Raw genomic sequence first — 6,911 nt, 5'->3', positions numbered from 1 at the left:
AATCAAAACAAATTATAAAAACCAATTCAAAGTCAAGCAATTGTTCAATGATGAACTAAAACAAGGCAAAAAAGATTCAATTGAAAGAGAGAAAAAATAAAAAAATGAAATTAAAATAAAAAAAAAAAAATTTGGTATTGTTATAAACTTAATTTTGAAAGTCAATCTTGAAATCTATTACCTAATTTGATTTTTAAATTAATGGTTATAAAAGTTATTTTTATATGATCTAGTCAACTTGATAGGTTTAAAAGCAACTTATATGATCAATAAAAATATAATTTGGTTTAAAAAAAATATTAAGTCAACTATATATTAAATTAACTTAAACTTTATGACTTAACTTCTAAAACCTATAATTCGGATCATGAAATCTACTAAATATAAAAAAAATTATTTAATAATATAATAATAAGAATAAATACTTATAAAATTAAATATTAGAATATTTATTTAAGATTATAATAATTATATTAAAAATAAATTAAGATAAATAATTTAAATTCAATGAAAAGAAGAAAGAAAAGCCACGAAGCATTTAATGAAAAGAATAAAAAACACTTAACACTTCTAAATTATCGGTCAAATCACTATTCTCTAGACTAGGAATTACGCGCCAACAATCCCTATACTATTTATTTGACTTAACTTAATTCGCCAATAGTGAAAATTAGGTTTTTTTTCCCCTATTGCTAAAAAAATTGGCGTGTGAAAGTCACGTGACCTCATTAAAAAAACATGCCCTATTATATAGTTTTGAAATTGTTCGAATAAAATGAAAAAAGGAAAACAGCGAGGTGGACAAGCACAGTAGTATTGGACGGAAACCTAATTTGCATTAATAGTGGACTAAATTAGATCAAACAGTAAGAATAAGGACAATTAATGGGATTTTGTAAGATTGTGGTTGGTTTAAAATATTTTTTATTTATAAATATATCAAAATATTTTTTTTATTTTTAAAAAATTATTTGTAATAAATACATATCAAAACAATCTAAAAACACTAAAAAATTATTAATTTTAAACAAAAAAAATTAATATTTTTTAAAATAAAGGTTGAATCGCTCTACCAAACAGGAAACAGGCCGTAGAGTTTTTAGTTCAAGGACTGAGCGTGCTTTGACCAACAATTAAGGAGTATCTTGTACAATTTAGCATTTATAAAACCTAGTTTTGTGAATAGATAATGCGAGGAGCCTGGCTCGAAAATTTATGGGTTTTTAATTACTAATAAACTCTGTTGTTGCATCAATAAAAATACTATAATATTATATTTTAAATTTTATGACTATAAAATAAAAATTTGTAAAGTAGAACGTTATTGTTTTGTTAATTGGCAAATATTTACAAAAAAATAAAAAAATAATTAAACTGAAAAACAAATAATTAAAAAAACTAAATTATAAAAAAAAACCAATTAAACCAATTAAAATATTAAAAAAATATTTGGTCAATTTTAGTTTCGGTTTCATAAGTCTAAAACCAAAAAATCAAACCAAACCAAATTAAACCAAACTGAAAAAATAAATAAATCAAACCAAAACCAAACTCATTAGAAAGTTCAAAACATACCCCAAAAAACAATGTAGATTTTGGTTTTTAATATAAAATAACCAAATCAAATTGAAACCGGACTTAACCACACTAAAACCGAATTAAATCAAATAGAATCAAAACCGATTAGTTGGGTTTTGGTTTTTGAACCAAACAAACCAAAACTGGTTGGTTTGAACTATTTTTTCTTTTATTTTTTATTTTTTACAAAATTTTTAGTTTGGTTGTTTTTATAAATAAAAACTAAACCAAATTAAAAATAATTACTTCTAATTATGCCTTTTTTAAATTTAAACTTCTTCGTATTTTAACACATTGATCACACGTATAATTACATAATCTTTTTTTATCTTATAATCATTTAATATTATAATTGCATAAATATATGCATATGTATATATCACAAATTTTACTTTTACATAAAATATAATTGTTGGATAAAATTTGTTACAATATTAAATTAACACCACATATAAATACAAAAAAAAAATTATAATTATTTATTTTACTTGATAGGATGGTAAAAATGATATTAAGAAAAAACAATGATATAATTTTTTTTTAAAAAAATTAACTAATAACATTTTAATGTAATATATACAATAAGTGAGTTTAATTATATATATAAAAAAGTCAAAATGGGAAAATATCACGTTGCTGTATTTTGTTTTGTGAATTAACGAATATAAAGTTTTCAAGTCATCATTTTCCTTCAAATTGCCCAATTTATCCCATAATCAACTTTCCAGGTTCTAGAACTCAATGCAGCAGCTTGAAGCTTTTCTTTTTCAAACTTTAGAGGATTCCATATGGGGCCTATTTCAAAATATAAGTAAAACTAAATTTATTTAAATTTAAGTTTAAGTTAATAATTAAATATAAATATTAGGTCAAATAAAAAATAAAACTACAAACAATAAAATAGACAAGCAAACAAAGCAATAGAAAAAATAAACTATCATGAAAATAATTAAAAAAAAAAGATATTAAAGACTAAAAAATATGAAAAAATTAAATCATCCTTACTTGAAGCATAGGCTAAAAAATATTTGCCTCTCGATGAGTGCAAGTGGTAAATGCAAATTGCCTTGTAGGATTTAATAATCGAATTACATAGAGTTGATGCCTTTCAACACTAAAGCTAAGCGAATTTTTAAAAACAAAAACTGACTAACTTTTTATCTACACAAAAATTGAAATAACTATACATGATGAGAGTGGAGTAATATAATTCATAATGAAAGTTTTTTATATTTTAATGTGGGACATAGGCTATATATATAGTACTTATTCAAGTGGGACAAAGTTTCATGGTTGAATTATTTTTTTTAATCTACTAAAATTTTGTTGATAAGAATAACATTATTTATAGCGGAAATAATGAGTTGATAGAACATGCTTTTCATGTTGAAAAGATTATTTTTTAAAAATAAAATTAAATTGCTTTATATGTCAATAAAAGAACCACCGATGATTTGTTTTAACTACAGAAAGTCAAAAAAAAATTTCACTCTTTGTATCAATATTAATGAAAACTTATAGATCTATTCTCACCTTGAACTCTCTGGCTTATATTGTCTTAGTTCAAAAACACTCATTTATCTTGGAAAAAAAATATGTTCTTTTAATATTTAACTTTTATTTATACTAACTGTTCTTTTAATATTTAACTTTTATTTATAAGATAATTAATTTTTATTTATAAAATAATTAACTTTTTTTATTAAATAAAGATAGTGGAGAGATTTCCTCTCCTTGTCAAGATAAAATATCTCCTTATTATGTTAGATTGTTTTAACAAATTTTACTTTTTATTTTCTTTTCTTTTCCATCAAATTTGGGTTAGGCCTACCATGGATGTCCAAATATAAAATAGACTCAAAAGTCCAATATCCCTTACTCTCACGTGGTTGAGATGACCTTTGACAACCTACTCCTCACATTGCCTTATTTTTAATATTGTTCATACAGATAAATGAAAAGTGCAACCATTGAGTCCCATATAATTTTGGGAGTTATATATTAATAACCTATTAGAGCCAACGTAAAGATATCAACTTTTTTTCTTAACATTTTTTTAAATATAGTGGAAATAAATACTTCATAAAATAATGATTATTAAAGTAAAAACAACAACAAATACAATATGATCACAAATATAAAGATTAAAGTCAATGTAATCTTGATTTCCTAAAATGGGCCTTAAATACATCCCTAGGTATAGACTTGGTGTTCGCCTCCATATGACTCGTAAATATATATTGCAAGGTCATTTTTTTTTGTGTCATTGTATTTGTAATGAAATTATATCTAATATTAATATGTTTAGTTCTACCATGATACTTAAGGTCATCTATATAAGCCTATGTTGTCATAGACTCATAATATAGGAATATTGAATTAGTCATATCACCCTCGACTCTAAAATCATGTAAAACTTTTGATGGCTAAATTTCTTCCTGGGTTATAGCCACACATGCTACAAACTTACTTCCATAGTAGATTAAGCTACAAATGCTTACTTTTTACTATTCCAAGTTATAAAACCATAATTGTGTGGAAAAACATGTCCAGATGTTGATTTGCACTCATTGACGTCACCTCTCTAGTCAATATCACTATAATTAGTCAAGCGTAATTTTAATCCCTGATAGTATAACACATAATCCATCATTCCTTTTAGGTAATGAAAACTTCTTTTAACTACTTTCCAATGCAAACATCTTGGATTCGATTGATATCACTGACAAGTCCCATAATATAACAAATATTAGGTTGTGTATGTATCATTACAAATATCAAGCTATCAATTACACTAGTATATGATATGGAGTTCATTTTATGCTTTTCTTTAGGTGTTTTAGGGAAATGTTTAAGACTTAAATTCTTGCCTTTTATATATAAGTATTTATAGATTTGTTTTTCATGAAAAAACCATTCTATGATTTTTTTTATGTAAGTCTATTAGGACAAACCCAAAATCTTTTTAGATTGGTCCTAATGATTTTGATGTCAAGCACATAGCTTGCTTCACCCATGTCCTTCATTTCAAAGTTTATAGACAATCATAATTTTATTGTGGCAATCAACTCCTTATTATTTCCTATAATCAATATGTCATAAACCTATAATAACAGGATGAAAAATTTCTTATTGGATTATTTAACATATAAAATAATCATTTTCAATCATTATAAATCTATCAGTGATAATGGCTCAATGAAATCAAAGATACCATATATGGATGATTGTTTCAATTCATAACTAGATCTATAGAACTCACAAATTTAGAGCTCCTAACCCTTTACAACAAAACCCACTAATTGATCCATATAGATGAAATTTTTCATTGAGAAATACAGTTTTAACATCTATTTGATAGAGTTTCAAATCTAAACTCTTAATAATTACTAAAATTAGATGAATTGAAACAAACATAACCACTAAAAAAAATATTTAATCATAGTTTATACCTTGTTATTGGATATTGTTTTTTACCACTAAATGAGCCTTATATCTTTTTATATAATCATTCACTTGATGTTTCATCTTGAAAACCTTTTTATTTCTAATGACTTTTCAACCTCTCAAAAGGTCAAATTAAGTCCTAAACATGGTTATTCTTTATAAACTTTTGTTTTTTCTTTCATTGTATTCATCCATTCTTTATTTAAAGAATAGAAAAGTGCCTCACAAACTTTTAGTCTCTTTATCATTTACGACTGTAATGAAAGCTTCCTCTTCAATTATAAAATAAAACAATGAATGCTCATGTGGATGCTCCTTCGAAGCTCGGGTTTTTAAGAACTTTAATATAATGGAATATTACCATCATTATGCAATATACCCCTACTAGTTCTAGAAGATTGAAGGACTACTTTCTAAATTTTAATTAATGCTATATGAGTGCCAAGTTGGCCATCTATCGCATAAAAAAATAATTTTTCACCTTTATAAGGAAAATCCTTTTCAAGGAATTTTGCATCTTGTGATTAAATTTCAGTTATATTTCTATCTGGTAGCTCTCAAATAAACACATATCCCTTTGAATGATTAAGATATCTAGCAAAAATATATATTTTCTACTCTGAGGCCTAACTTTCTATACTTATAGGAAGTATTGTGTATATAAACAAATGAATCTTAAGCCCTTAAATGACTTAAGTTTGGAGTTCTTCTAATCTATAACTTGTATGGTGTGGAAGGTATTGATTTAATTGGTACAAAATTTAGAACATATATAGTAATCAATAATATATTTTCTGTATTGATAAATTAATTTGCATCATCATTGATCTAATCATATCTAGCAAAGTACAGTTCTTCCTCTTAGCAATACCATTTTGTTATGGAGTTCCAAGAATCATGATATAACTAATCATTTCTTTTTCATCACATAATTTCTTGAATTATTTAGATAGATGCTCACTTTTTTAATCAATTTTAAGAACCTTGATTATTTTATCTAATTTATTTTTAACCTCATTTATGTATCTCTTAAAGCAAAGATCAAAACACATTCTATCATCTATCATCTATAAATATAATGAAATTATATTTATCATGTTTTATTCTTACATTCATTGATGAATCAATTGTAAATGTGTTTTAGTCTTCATTGCTTTTCCGAATGGTTTCCTAGTTTTTTTCTCCGCCAAGCAATGTTACAAGTTGGTAGATTTACTTTTATGAGTGGGCCTGAAAGGCATGCTCTAACGATTCTAGTTATTCTTTCTTGTTTATTATGGTCAAACCTAGCATCCCATTTAATTGAGTTATTGTGAGCATTATCAACAAAAGTAAGTAGAGAAGTACTTTCATTATTACTTGAATGTTCAACGTGCAAAACCAGAAAATAATCCAGAAAGTGACCACAACTATAAAAGTTTATTCCAAGGTATATCTCAATAGAATTACTCTGTAGAAAAAACCAAAAGCCTAACGTAAGCATGATAACAATAGAAAACAAGTTCCGGTGAATGTCAAGAGCTTAAAGTACACCATGGAGAGACAAGGTGTGTCCTCCTCGTATGATTTAGAAAAAACCAAAAGCCTAACGTAAGCACGATAACAATAGAAAACAAGTTCTGTTGAATGTCAAGAGCTTAAAGTACACCATAGAGAGACAAGGTGTGTCCTCCTCGTATGAGCAAGGTGCCATTGCCATGCACATCAACTAGACTTGTTTCCCATGTATGCCTTATTTCTTCCATTGAAACTAAAAATTCAGAGCGAAACATTAAGCACCTTCTTCAACTTAGTGTACTCATGAGCAAAGTGTCCTTATTTCTTGCAATCGTAAGAAATCATCTCAGATTTGTCTTTCTTACCACCTCATTTACGTCTTTTTCTTA

The sequence above is a fragment of the Populus euphratica genome, unplaced genomic scaffold (genome assembly GCF_000495115.2).
Source record: "Populus euphratica unplaced genomic scaffold, PopEup_1.0 scaffold110.1, whole genome shotgun sequence".
NCBI classification, from domain to species: domain Eukaryota; kingdom Viridiplantae; phylum Streptophyta; class Magnoliopsida; order Malpighiales; family Salicaceae; genus Populus; species Populus euphratica.
This window is presented reverse-complemented; position numbering follows the sequence as displayed.